General features: G+C 41.8%; 1 protein-coding gene across 4 annotated transcripts in view; it reads right to left on the bottom strand.

Moving 5' to 3' along the window:
- The window catches only part of lrrc4ba (leucine rich repeat containing 4Ba), a 37,719-nt gene extending 22,503 nt beyond the window's left edge, over nt 1-15,216 (bottom strand). The window contains exons 1-3 of one of the 4 annotated variants that reach the window (XM_032537612.1): nt 15,107-15,216; nt 9,673-9,764; nt 9,062-9,182 (exon numbers count right to left, since the gene is read on the bottom strand). The gene's annotated coding sequence lies outside the window, so the exon portion shown is untranslated. Of the gene's footprint in view, nt 1-9,061; nt 9,183-9,672; nt 9,765-12,983; nt 13,906-15,106 lie in introns of those variants that run through there. The other 3 variants (XM_032537610.1, XM_032537611.1, XM_032537613.1) reach the window with 3 other exon arrangements.

Below are 15,216 nucleotides of genomic sequence, written 5' to 3'. Positions count from 1 at the left end.
CAGATCCCAGTGCAACCTTACTGCCTGGATTGTCTATATTTACGCCCCTGTACTAGACCAAGTAAGCCTGTAGCAGTAAAACTGTATGGAATTGAGCAACGTTGCGTGTCATCGCGTATGACTTCAAATTTTCATCCATGTTTTATGTCTTCTGCCAAAAATTGCAACTTGTCACTTTAAAGCTGTGTAGAAGTGAGGCGAACATCAGAGTCAGGTGAGGATTCTTAACGGGTTTGTCATTACGAGTGATGTGGTCCATTGTTCATGCAACATTTTGATTATCGCCGCTTACAGTTTGAACATTTGTGAATTAGCACTAAAAGTACATTAAGCTCAGTCTTCACATTTTCATAGTGCTAAAAGCTTAACTTCTCTCAAACTACAGTAGTGAATGCTAAAGCGTTAGCATGCAACATCCAACACTTTACCATGGAGACATGGACGTTTCCAAATTTCTCATCATTTAAAGGTCATCTGACCAGCAGACAAACGTTCTCTACATTCCACATCAGCTCAATCATAATTTTCATAAGGGGATTTTGATTTCCAAAGAGGCTGCCCCCCCTCCCCAGTGAACTGCATTTGAACACAAAGCGCCAAACCAAATCAGTCTCATCTCACTGCTTATTAGAAGAGACTATGACGGACCACAACACAATCAAGTAAGAAACCTGCAGTGAGGTATTTCCCTTTCCCAGACGTTCATTTCTTCTCCATGCTGCACAGCTTATAAGAAGCAGACAAATTTAGGATATGATAAATCAGTGCTAATATGATACCCTCAGCGTCTGCTAGTTAACATAAAACAACTACTACATTTTCATTTGCTAGGCGCTCCTCGCTCAGCTTGCAATATCTGGTTCGTCTCAACAAGGGGGAAAAAAAACAGCTCATGCAGAATAACATACAGTACACAGAGGCTAAGTTAAATATAACCTGTGCCACCTAAGCTGAATCAAATATTAAATCATTTAAATAATACAAGGAAAAACATTTCATTTGTTTCAGCATCCTAGTCATGTCAGATTGTAATTCTGCCATATGCAGTTTCATCATAATTGGTACATTATAATCCCATCCAGACAGTCCACAGTCTGCCCCCTGCCAGCATGAATTTTTTGCCCAGTCTGCTCCTCCAGCCTGGTTTTTTCTTTCAGACTCAGCCCCGTCCTGGTCTCAGGGTAGTCTATCACACTTACAGCTTACACTCTTCACAGGCACTTATAAACATTAAAAGCCTTTGACTAACTGCCAGGCAAAATTGACTTTGGGATGAAAGACCAGGGGGCTTTTAAAAAATGAAAAGGGAAATTCTGCATCAGGAAACAGAAGCCCTGATTTAATGGAGAACACACACACACAAAAAAAAGCAGTTTTATTGTGCATAAGTAGCCGAGTCACGCAGAGGGTTTTTCTCTTTTTAATGATCGCGGAGGGGGAATGGGGGTGGGAATACAGGGCGATGACAGAAGGTGCTTGTTAATAGTTTTTAGATGGGGGTGCTGTGGGGGTCGGGTGAGTGCAAGGGGGACACACCGCTGTGTCATATTGTGCTGGAACGGAGAGAGAGGAAGTCCCGCACCCCCCCCCCCTTGAGTCCTCTGCTGGCCTACCCCACGGCACTGAAAGAAAGCTGGACGAGCAAGCTGGCCTTGCTGGTGAATGAAGCCCTGACGTCACTTACCCACAAACACAGACACACACACACACACACACACACACACACACACACATACACACACACACACACACACACACACACACACTGTGAGCAGTGTGACTAATTGCGTACTAACTTCCTTTGTGTTGCCTCAGTAATACATCATTCATGTCTGGCCCCCAGGGGAAGGAGCCCCCTAGGTTATTGAAATATTCAGACGTTAGATGTTAGTACAGGTGAATCAATGATGCCAGTCAATAACTCCCCCTCCTCAACAGGGATTTAAGGACAGGGGTGTGTAGTGCCAGCATGCTGCCAGATTAAGGTGAAAACACCACTATTGTACTTGATATTGATTTGCTTTTTCTCCATTTGCACGCAGTGATTTCCCCACAAGTACAGGTTTAGGTAGACAAATATTTGAGTCTGCCTGCTTATATACTCAATTTGTGTTTGATAACCGATATCATTAAGTGGCTGGTGCGTCAAAATGGGACAAACTGGGTAATGGGAGAGGGGATAGGGTTTCAACAAGCCCACAATATAACAAGCTGATGCATGTTGAAGGAGAAAAATGTATCTACAAGGATGTAATGTAACACTGACAAAGATGGCACTATGTTTATCTGCATCCTGATATGTTTAACTGTAAGGCACATATAGTCCTGTGCACAGATATGAAATTTTATGAATTCTTCTAAGTATACGGAACACTTTAAAGTCACAATCAAATCATTTTTCCCCTTGCTGGATAAAAATACTGTGTTCCACCTTAACCCCGAACAAGCTGCAGGCGGTATTCAGTCTGTTACCTTATTGGGGCCACATTGTCTGAAAGCACACTTCCTAACCCTTGTTGTCCTCCTGGGACTGTCTTTTAGTTTACAATAACACCACCTTACTACTACTAGTTTTACAGTCATTTTTGAATTCATGGTCAATAACCCTCATTTATATCAAATAATACCTAATATTTGAGTTAAAAAAGCAGAAATTATGAATCATTTTGACTAATAGTTAAGATCAGAGGAACATACAGATGAGTTTGAAATGAAAGTGATCAATTGTATTAGCAAAGAGCGTTGTAAGGAATCCAGTCCATTTTTTGTGGTAATTTGGTTAAAAAGAAACCCGTATTCCCGATATAGATATTTTTTTAAAGAGGTCAAATTTGACCCAAGAACAAACGGAGGGTTAATTGCATACAACATAAACCAATAAAATAATATAGTTTAAAACACACACAGACAAAAAGCTGAGAATTAACCATTACTTTTTTACCATTTACTTTCTGTAAATTGGGTTCCGTATCACCGAGATAACTTTTTAGTGTGTTAGTGTTAGTTGAGTGTGTTAGAACAAACCAGGATCAGGACTGTAATCCAAATGGTTCAAGAACAGAAGCCATTCTCTTTTGGCTATGCCATTTTTCTGGCTGTGGACAAGACAGGGTTGATTGTTAACAATTGGAACTGAAGATTTTTCCCTCCATACTTTTTTGTTAGATAAGATTTGGTTGGAAGAAACAAACAATTGTGTTTTAATGCAGATCCAGAAATCCTTTAACATTTTGCAACGGCATTAGTGAACATTTCAGTTTATTCCTCAAAAAATACATGGACTTATTTTAATGGGAAAAAAACAAACACACAATCGCCTATCACTGTGTATTTTGATTCATACGTGGATCTCCATGCAGATTAAACACTTCTACAAAATGTACTAATTGACAGATTGTGCAGCCTTGGCAAAGCTGTGCACTCCCTGCATAGGGGTTTGTTGATGGCACTGAAGGATTTCTACCATACCCGCATCCTCTTCATCAGCTACTGTACTTCTAATCACACATAATATAATAACCCACAACACACAATACACTGATATCATACAAAAAACAACATTGTTGCTTTTACTTCCACAAACAAAAATAAAAAAATTAACAGACAAGAAAACAAACAACAACAATAAAAATACTATATATATATATACATTGGATACATTATATACAATATATTGATACATATATATATATATATATATAATATATATATATCCAAGAAACAAACTGGACCAAAAAGGTATAGGCTGAAGTCTGAACTTATTACACCTAACCTTTTTACATGAAATCATGTTCTTTCATACGGAAATGAAAGATTAGATTAGATTAGATTAGATAAAACTAGATTAGATGATACTTTATTTATCCCACATTAGGGAAATTCCCTTGTTACAGCAGCAGCGGTTTTCCACAGTAAAAGCAAAAAAAAAAACAGTAAAACACCCAAACAAACAGGCGAACAACAGACAATGAGCAGAAGGTATAGAATGAATGCAAAGTGGCGTCAAATAAAAGGTATTGCAAAGTGCGGTTGCCATGGTACCAAAGTACAGAAACTAAGTAAACACTATATAACCCAGTACAACACAAGAACTCCAAAACAATTTGTGTACCTTCTGGTTTTATATTTACGTTTATGTTTGTTTAAATCGGTCAATTGTGTTACACTTTTTCACGTCAATTTCTAATTCATTCCACAGTTTAACTCCGTACACCGAAACACTTCTTTGTTTTACATTTGTTCTGTTATTTGGTTTAATGAAAACACAGCGTCCCCTCAGTTCATATTTTTATTGTTTTCATTTATTGTTATATTGTTTGTATTGCCCCTCAGTCGGGCAACATGCTATTATATATTTTGAACATTCGAGATGCTACTTTAAGGTCTATAAATTCACTAAATTTAAGTACCTTTAAGTTTATAAATAAATGATTTGATGATAATTTCCCCCATTTATGATTCTGAGTGCTCTCTTTTGAAGTAAGAAATTTGGATTTGTGATTGATTTATATGTTTTTCCCCAAAGTTCCACACCATTAGTTCCATATGGAAGTATGAGAGATTGACATATTAAATGTAAAGAATTTTTATTACGAATATCTTTTGTTTTGATCGGAATTTTCTATGGACTTTGATATTTTAGTTTTTATATCCTTAACATATATTGTATTAACATTCAGTTTAGGATGGAAATATGTCAAATTATGGAAAATAGATGCATTCCAAGACTTGAAAATCGAGTACCTGCATTAAATTCCATTATAGTAAAATATTATGCACTCTTTAATATTTTCTTCAAACAAACTCATCATCCCAAACTTTGGACGATTACACTGACGTTCCGGATAATTCCACATGGAAAACAACAAGTTACGTTTCTTCACATCGGAGTAATTATATCGTGTTCCTGTTGTAGTAAATATAACATATCCATAATGTAGTAAATGTGCTTCTGATGTCTTATGATGCCTCGTTACCAGTTGAGCTAATCTCTTATTTTGTACTCCTAAACTGAATGTACAGAAGGTCAACTGAGCTTATGATTGTGCGATACACTATTAATTAGACAGAAACTCCTCCTCGTTTCCTCCCTGTTTACTTATTAAGCTTCTTAATGTCATCTCCTGACAGGGCGTGCAGCCTGAGATGCTGTTACTCTCTACATATTTCTGGTGGGGTTTTTTTTTTTGCCACAAGAAGGTATTCACTTTGGTTATTGGAGCAATATTACAATGAGTGCTTATTTTTAGAAAACAGCACAACAGCCTGATGAGGTTTTCTTAAACCGGAGCATTCAGTGTTCCACATTTTAATCACCACTCATCCTTGTCAAATAGGATATACTGCAGCCCCCTCTGCACTGCATCTCTCTCCTACCTTGTCCTCCCACTCAACATGTCCAAAGACGCGCCGTTGCTCTCATTAGGATGCAGGACGCAGAGAAAAGCCCTGATCTATTCCGAATATTGCTCCTACAGGAGCGAGGACACCCTCCCCTTCAGAGGGGGCCAAGAGCTGCAGATTAAAAGTCAGCGTGTTCATCACCCTGCTGAAGCACTCCCATTAACACACATTACATCACATGTTCAAATCCCTGACTGTGGGCTTCATACCACTTTCCATGACATGCTGGGATGAAAGTATTTTTAATGTTGACATCTTCACATTCACTACGCCGGAGCTCTCAGCTTCAAATGAAATCCAGTTATTACTGTCCGTTCTGTGGCGCTGCTGCCTGGTCGGGACGCCGATTTCGTGAACAATTAATCCGTGTTTAAGGTTGTTAAGTGTGTTGATACACTCAATTCCTGCGCGCTGAGGGGTGAGCTAAAGCCAGCAGTTAATCAAAATGTCTCTCAGCCATTTACAGTGCAATGTAAACTGCGCAATGTTTTTGGTTGCTCTAAAACCTTTCCCCAGTGTTTCTGAGCCGAGCGGTTGTTGCTCCCAGCTGTTTTAGAGACGAGGACTTGGTTCAGCATTTCTATTTTTCATGCTGCCATTGCTTTCCTTTTTTTTTTCTTACTCTGGAGAAAGTGTGTGTGTGTGTGTGTGCGTGTGTGTGTGTGTGATTTTTTTTGAGAGGTCAAACTGTGGTGTGTCAACTGTGTACTTGGTGACATTTCAGTGATGGGGTCGGTCTATGCTGCGTTCAGTGTGTATCGCATGACAAAAAAAGTCACATGTCTGAGAGTTCAAGCCGCAGGGCTGTGAGTTAAAGTCCACGGCTATGAGAACAGTTGGGTGAGTTGCATTAAAAATGTGTTTCTTACAACCAGAAGCATAAAACCGGAGAGTGACAACTATCACCTCTCAGAATACAGTAATGTTCAAAAAGAAAGGTAAGAAAAGCAATTACATCAGGTTTGATTACCAACACAAATCTGGCATCAATTAAATAAACTTTTCTCACTTTGTTTTTCTGAATAAACCATAGATTTTATTTTTCATGTATCCTTTTCTGGTAACAGAATATGATACGTGTATGTATGAATAGCTCCTTATTCCTTGTGGGGCTCCAAAACATTCTCCATACATTAGATTGCATTGATTTCAGTATGATGTAAAAATATTTCCCTGATGCACAGAAAGTAATCCATCAAAGTCGATGTATATCATGTTCATGTTTACGAAGGCCACCTTATTGTTTTATGGTAATTCAGTTTTAGGTATAGACTCCTTTGCAACATACTGTATATCACTGAATTGATGATGCTTTCACGTGCTGTTGCTCTGAAATCTAGAGATTCACCAGCTGCCAAGCAGGGCATAGGCAACTGTATTTTGAAAATCCAACCCAGAAGTAGCACATGTATATTTAGTTAAACACAGAATGTGAACTCAACAGCCAGCTATTGTTATGCTGCTTATATACCTCAGTATTATCATTAAAGCGATTGTAGAACAATAATCCAAAGAGTGGCAGTAAAAAATGTTCAATTTTTTTTTTCTGTTGCATTACAGCAATTACAAACACCCCTACACAAACCTTGAAAATACAAATATTTGATTAAAACACATTGTTTGTGTTATGCCAAATATAATATTCAGCACAATTTTGGACTACAGTCACATTTTTGAGAGCTTCTGGAGGAGCATTTAAAGATTTTGATTCTGCCCGTCTGCATTTATGGTAATTTATCTGTGTGTAATCCACTGCTGAGGAGATTTATAGTTTGTACTATTTTGAAAAGAATGGAACAGAATAGAATAGAATACACTTTATTGTCCCAGAAGGAGAAATTGATGTGGGCATATTGCTACAATCTCTTGCCTTACAATACAAACAAGTAACAGAGGAACCATTCTAAAATCCACATGAAATCAGCAGATTAACATAAGACATCTTAGGACATGAAGGAAGGACACATGACAGTTCAGACAGTACTACCTCTTAAAAAGTGACTAAGAATTAAAATGCGATCTGCAAAAAGTGCTGGTGTATTTATTGCTCTTTGCTCTGTTGTGCTAAGATTTACATTTAGGTGGTGCAGAGCCCCACGGTGAGCACTCTTATTATAAAGTAGAAATCCACACACCAGGACACAGCTCGCTGATTCTCTAATTGGAGCGGGGAACTTGCTTAGTTTCAACAACTCTGCTGTGCAACAGCAACGCGTTGGAGTTAACAGGTGCAGTTTTTAGAGTAAACACTAAGTCAGGTCTCTCTCACTTCCATCACGAACACACACTCTAACCGCTCTACACGAGAACAGTGCAGACCTACGTGTTTGGGATCAGAATAAGTAATGTCATTAAGAATTACTACTCAAGGCCGAGGGCATGGATATAGGGTTGCAGCTGTGGCTTCCTATCATGCTGTTTGAGTGTAACACGCTACACATCTGTATGTCTTCAGTGTCCAAAAGAAGGGAAGTGCAAAGACCACAGTTTGACAGTGTTAATGTTGCTGTGCATTGTGGCATAATGCCAGTGTTGGGGAGTAACTACATCTAAAGGCATTAGGCAATTTAATTAAAAAATACTGGAGGGGGGAAAAGTGTAGTTAAATAACAGTTACCTATGAAAATGTTCATGATTACATTGGGGGTTACATCTTAATAGTCTCTGTAAAAAGCTAGGCTGTGTGTTAAATAATATTAATTTTGTTGCTTTGCATGTTTTTCAGAGGAAGAATGTCTTCTTTTGCCATTTCCAGCCACAGTTTGATGCTATTCGGATGCTTCCAATGGGTTCTCCTGTTTGCCCATCTGACAGTTAAATTGCCTCTCAAGCGGTCTGAGAGATGCCACTATAGCTACTGACGAAAGCGCTGGAAATATTAAAAAAAACAAAAACATTTCATACAAAAACCTGAGAAGGGTTCAAACATAACCGTACAATGTAAAGAATCAGCCATCAAAATGCTATCGACGTCAAAAATATGTCGATGTCCAACATCAGGAAACATCTGCCGGTATGGAAGACATGCCTACCCACAATGTGACACACATGTGTGTACATGTGTATTGAGATATTTTATCACCATATTTTTGCTTGGTGCATTTCCAGCAGTTTATATTTTATCGCCATACATAAGAAGTTAGAAAAGTAATTAAATATAATCAGTTACATTACTGGGATGAAGTAATTGAAATAGTTACACTTACATTTTAAATAGGGTAACTTGTAATCGGTATCCTGTTATATTTCCAAAGTAACCATCCCAACAAAATGGACAAGATAACAACAAAGGTATGCAGAAGAGAAAAAGAGTTCAGCAGTGCACTCTGCAGCATACAGCAACAGATCTCACACTGCAACAAGGCTGAGTGTTTAATTAGGATTTCAGAGGTGAAAAAAGGGGAATAACATTCAGACAATGTGGTGCAACTTGTGGAGCAGAGGTGTCTGCGCTTTAATTACGTGTCCATCTGTCCCTGCATCACCAGCTCCAACGACTGTACCCACCACCATACAGTTTTATGTATTAATAAACAAACAAATGGCGTGGGCGTGTGTGCGTGATAAGCTACGCTCTTGGCCCTCATCCATTCAGGCCTCGCCCCAGCCTTCTCCGTGAGTGACACGCTGACTAATACACAGACAGATAAACACTCACACTGACAAACACGATAAGGCTTTGCCCACGAAACACTGACACGGACTGACTGATGGACGTCTCCATGGAGACCAGTCACCAAGACTGACACAATGTCTCTCGCAGCCGAGCACCGTGCCAACTAAATCAGAGAGGTGAGGGAGGGAAAAGAAAAGAACGGGAGAGAAAAGGAGAGATAAACAGTGCAGCACCAGAACAGCAGCACTGAAATATTCCAGCGTGTGGATGCAGTGCAGATCTGGTCTAACAAGCCACGGGATCGTCTTCTCTGCCCTTCGATCTGCTCCTCTCACATCTCAGTCTCATCCCATCACTCACACCTCTCCATCACTTTTTCTCCTTTGCACTCCTCTCCTCTTAAAACCCCTCGTTGCCGCCTTCCTCCTCCATGTCTGCTCCTCTCTTCGCTCGCTTTCCTTTCCTACACCTAAGGCTTGTTTATTTCCACACCTCACCTCCTCTGCTGATTTCTCCACCCTTCTCCTCTCTGCAGGTTCTTCTCTCCACCTCTCTCTATCTCTCTCTCTCTCTCTCTCTCCCACGCTGTGTGAAATGGAAGCTCTTACAGAGACCTGAGGTTGCCATAGTAACCTGCTATAGTAACCACTCACCATCTTGCGTGTCCCCGTCACGTCGGCGGGGGCTCGGGGCGTCCGCGGCACTGCTCTGCAGCTGCCTAAGCAGGGCGCCACTTCAGTAAACCCTGAAAGTTCCTGGACTGAATCTACTTTTGCATCAATAAAACTTCCAAATGGTATTTGTGAAGGAAGCCATAATTGATAACTGACAAAAAAGTTTTTTTTATCTGGAGGTCAGTTTGATGTATTATCAGACAGACGTCACCACAGGTACATGAGCTGAGAGGATAATCTGCTCGGAATGCTCCAAATAAGCATTTATGGATTCCAACTTTTTCAATGTCAATTAAAAGATCAAATTAGGACTCACGTTGGCTTTGTATGGAGAGTAGTACACCACACTATAGCAATTAAAGGCCATCGTTTCAATAGTCCCACACAGGGACAGTTGAGCCTAAACGCCTCACCGCTGCACCACACAATCCAAAGCCACCATAAGAGAAAAGTGCAAGAGAGGCAAAATATATAAATAAAGTAGTACAACTGAGTCAACACTCTACATATGCTGTGGAGAGTCCAGGGAATGGGAAAACAAACAGGAAAGGCATGTGAGGTTCACGTGATGGCACTGAGAGCACCGTAGGGCCGAACCTGTGATTTATCACGGCGATGGCGCCCGGCTTCACTAACTACCGGCCTCCAGGGACCACTGCTGGCATGTCTCACCGGCCTCTTCAGGAGCCACCATCTCACTTCCCCCCCCCCCACCCCCCTCCATCATCGCAGCCCCTAAAAATACGACAAGCTCCAAACAGATCCAAAAAAGGACGTTTGACGATGTGTCATCTTGTGCGACAGTGCGCCCACGCTACTCTCCAGGCATCTCATTGCGATCTCTCAGAGCGCAGTAGCAACCGAACCTGTCTGTGTCATGCTTGAATCACAAGGAGGGGAAAAAAAACAACAACAAGGAGATATAAAAAAAAACAAAAAAAAACTGTGAAGCCTCACAGTTTGGTCATCAGGGTTATAATTTCATGTTTACCGCTTATCTGTTACTTGCCATCTACATCATCAATATTTATACTGTCATCATCATGAGCATCAGTATGCCACTACTGTTGTGCCTCCAGCCAGCGCAGCCAGTCAGCCAGGCAGACAGAGAAAAGGCCCCAGCCTGACTTTGCAATGCTGTATTGAGCTCTTATGCCATCACTGACCCGAAACAAACTCCCTCAAGACTCAGGCCAAGCCGGCAGTGGCTGCAAAGCATGGTGGTCACTGAGGCTTGACCGCCTTCATTACCCAATTCCATTTACTAAATACTTAATCTAACCAGGAGAAGATAATATCTCTTTTCTTTGCCAAACTCAATATCAGACACGCAGGGCTGATCGCTTTCTCTGGCCAGCTTATTTCAAACAGCATAAAGCGTCCCGGCTGTTTCAGTCTCTCGCGAGCAGCTACTTTCGACCATCTTCTCAAACGCATGGTCGGATGTTTTTTGCTCTCCCGTGGCGCATTCACGGACTCATGAGAGGAGTGAGGGGAAAGGAATTGCCTGAGTCCATTTTTTTTTTAAGGCATCCCTTTCCACTTTAGGTCATGATGAGAATGTATTCCTCAGGGGAAATCTCAGGATTTCTAATTATGTCAATTCGATGGATTATAGCATTCATTTTGTGTCATTAACCATTGCCATTCTTCCAGCTATTATTCAATAATTAATGCCTGGACAGTCATCATGATCCCCAAAGGGCCAACACCCATGCCTGGACGGGAGACTCAATCAAACCAATCATGGTTCATTATATCCACCCCGCCATTGTAGGCAGCTTAGCATTTCTGCTGTGCATGGGTCAGTGCTCATGCCCTCCCAGCCCCCTGGTTACTGAGATTGAAATGTTGCCATATCCTGCACAAAAACAGAAACTCAGATCTCTATCCCCACGTTCAGGCATGGCATGGGGCGCGTGGCGACCGGCAGGGAAATGTCTGATATGATCCCAGCATCTTGGATGGGGGCTCGTCTATTTTTAGCCTCTCGTGGCTGATCAGCGACTCTCCCTTCACCCTTCACCCTGTGTGCATCAGCAAGTCATGCCTCCATCAATCAATGACACCCTAGCCCCATGAAGAGATCAGCAACCAGCTTGCCCTGATCAGAGCAGTTTTAGTGTCATCTATAATCTTCGTATCTCTCTCTCTCTCTTTCTCTCTTGCTCTCCCATACAAAGAAATGAGTGTCAGTGCATAAACATAACCATGCACAAATGCACACTCAAACAGACACCAAATTTAGGGCAACGGTTACTCTCTTTGAATTCTAATGTAGCAGCAGAGACGTCCCTCAGAATTAATGCAGTCCTTTGTCCTTACAGTAAGGGGACGAGGAAAGGCAAACTACTTTCACCAGATTGAAAGCATCCTGGCTATATTTGACGCACAAATCATTGACATTGGGCAATATTTTAGTGGGTGATAGTTTATATGCTGGACTCCTCTCATGCCCTTTCCCAGCCTGTGTAACTTGTTTTGGGAGGATTTGCTGTAACTTTTCCCACATCTCCTCTGAAAATAATCCGCAATGGCTCCATAGTTTCAACAGCGCTGGAGCGGTGGGGGGCTGGGTATTATCTCAAAGTCACACCTTCCCTCTAGGCCAGGTGTGCAGGTGTAATTTACCATGTCCCTGTTAACCTGCTTGCTTGTTTTCATCAAGCTCATCGGCCATGCATAAGTGGTGTGCCTCAGAAATTAAAGAGCAGCCTGGTCTAATTCCTCAAATGACTGGAATCGCTCAGCCGGTGCATTATTTGCAACACAGTAAGGAGTCAGTGCTCGGTTTTGTGGGACACGTGGGCTCATGTGTTCAAATTGGAGGTCGACAGTTAAAATTAATAAGATGGTTGCATGATTTCTGTGTTCCTTTTTTTTTAAAGTTCAGGATATCCTGTTTCTTCTTCTACAGTAGCTCAGCCGCTGAGGAATAAAAGTTGGATCTGCTATGTAAATTGTAAATATATATATATAAAAGAAGACTGGATGATTTCAGCTTTCTTGCTTTTTATAAATAAAAAAATTTGGCCAAACTGTCTTTCCATTGGCTGACCACATCAAAGAGCTTAAAGCCACTAGTGGAACAGTCTGGAAGTGGAGCCTGTTACAGGTGCAGAATCCTTAAAGGGGGAATAAACTGAATAAAACATTCCAGCAGCAGCCCATTAACTAATCTGTGTTAACCTTTCCTTGTGAATCATGACATTGTTCAATTTTATTAACATGCATATCAGGTCAAGAGGTGTCATGACTTTGATCCTTCAAAACTTAAAAGGAGATTTGACCTAACTTGTGCGATATTTCCCCTCTACTTCCAGGCCTTTACTAATTCAGTACAGCTTGTCCCTGAATTTCTCCAACCCCAGACCTCCTTGAATGAGGTTTTAAGGAATTCAAATGCCTCCATCCACAGAAAAAAAAAAACACATCACAAACGCTGAATAGACAATTTTCTTGTTTTCCTTTGAGTGGCCGTGTTCTCATAAATGTCAGCCTTTTAGTAACCTGGCCCACTTTAAATTCATTTCGGCTTAGGTAACGCTTGGGTTGGGGAGTGGGAGCACGCCAGCGACAAAGTTCAAGACAAACAAATTCCACTGACATTTTGGCCTAGCTTGTGCAGCAGTGAGACATCTTGATATTTTCAAGCGCTGCCCTGAGCTGGAGGACCTTGCCTTTAAATGTGATATCAAGTGACAAGCCGCTCATGAAGCCGGGGCCTCGCAGTGACTGGTGCTGTTGCATACAGTCCATGATCAGCTGGGGGGAGAAAAGCCTCACTTTCTCACTATTGAACATTATGCCCATAATATAAAATACATATCTTCAGAGGCCACATAAAAACTTACCATCCTCTTAAAGTTTTACTTCTGCAGGCCTATGTTGGAATGAATATGCTATGAAGCGAGGGCTCATAAATGGTACGTGTCATGGTCATTGAGCTACGCTGGTGTAGAAGTTTACAAGTACTGTAAAGAGCATTAAATGCAATACGGGTGCATGAATAGAAATCACAGGACATAAAATGCAGGCAGCAAAACAGCTAGTGATTAATCGGCCTGTGGTGATTACAGAATATTTAAAATGACAGCACCCATCTGACAGTGATGTGTGAAACCAAAATGTCTTATAGCAGTCCTCCACAATTTCCTTTATATTCTCCTTCAGCTAATTTCTTTCTCACATGCATGTCTGCAACAACAAAAAACTTGCCATGTTGGAGGGGTTTCTCAATGCATTACCCCCCACTCAATCCCTCCGTGTTAAACCCATACACACACACACACACCTCAACACTACCCACCCCCCCCCCCCCTCCCCCCCCAATCTTGTCTAATCCTGCCCCAGTGCCCCACTTCACCTTCCAACACCCCATAATAACTTATTCTTCCTATCATAAAACTCAGGAGTCATCCACTGTCCACAGCGCGCGCGCCGCACGCACAACACACACCACACCCACGCACGCACACGCACACACACACACACATACACACACACACACACACACGCACACGCTCTGCCAGCAATCTCCTCCCGCCAGTCCCAGCCCCGTTCGGATTTCTCTCAAACACTGCACATTAGCATTCAAATCCTCTCATAACCGTATCATTGTGTTGCAGATAGAGAGGCAGTAGATCTTCATTCATCAGTCCTAATCTATCTGCTCCTTGTTCTCAGCTGGAGGGGCCCCAGGCTCTGACTCAGAGCTTAACCCACCGCGCATAAGCCGCAAGGTGTCTGCGCATTTTCCTCCAAATCTGGGGTCATCATCGGGGGCCGGCGCGGGTAACTGGGCCCCCAACGCACAAATTAACACCGCAGACGGGTCCGATTAGGGCAATTTAATTGAGTATATTTGAGTGGAAGCTGCGCGTTAACCGGATCAGATATTAAACCCTGTCAACAGCGGATGCTCCTCTCATCGCCAAGGTTAGATTAACTTGTACCGACAACAAACGGATGCCAAATGATGCAATAAACAAACAGAATAAGCAAAAAGCTGAGAATGTAAGAAAAGTTTGAATTGTGCATGTGTGGACATGTATTAAATCACGCAAATCAATTGATGTCCCCCTACATTTTCTCTCAAACACGACTCTCTGTCTCGTCATATATGTTATTCCTGGATATCAGCACGCAGTGAGTGGGGAGGCCTGTACCAGGAACACACACACACACACACACACACACACACACACACACACGAGGACACTTCACGCATCATATCAGGTCATGGATGCTGATTTCCATTCCAACTGCATTAGTAGTTTGCTGCGCGCGGAGCGAAATGCACAAACTGTCCGGACCCGCACGCCACAGGCAAGAGAATCGGAGCGCGTGAAGCTGCGTCTCGACTGTCTGTGTGGATGTCATCGATCGAAACAGTGAGTGATGGGAGACTTACCTTTATTTTAGGATGCTGCGATCAAGTCCTGAAACACGCGCTCAAAACACTTCCCTCAAAAAACAGCGTATTCCACTGCAGAGCCGCCGCCGACGCTGGCTGCTTCTCTC

The sequence above is a fragment of the Etheostoma spectabile genome, chromosome 15 (genome assembly GCF_008692095.1).
Source record: "Etheostoma spectabile isolate EspeVRDwgs_2016 chromosome 15, UIUC_Espe_1.0, whole genome shotgun sequence".
NCBI lineage: Eukaryota > Metazoa > Chordata > Actinopteri > Perciformes > Percidae > Etheostoma > Etheostoma spectabile.
The sequence above is the reverse complement of the archived record's forward strand: the minus strand, read 5'-3'. Positions and strand labels throughout refer to the sequence as shown.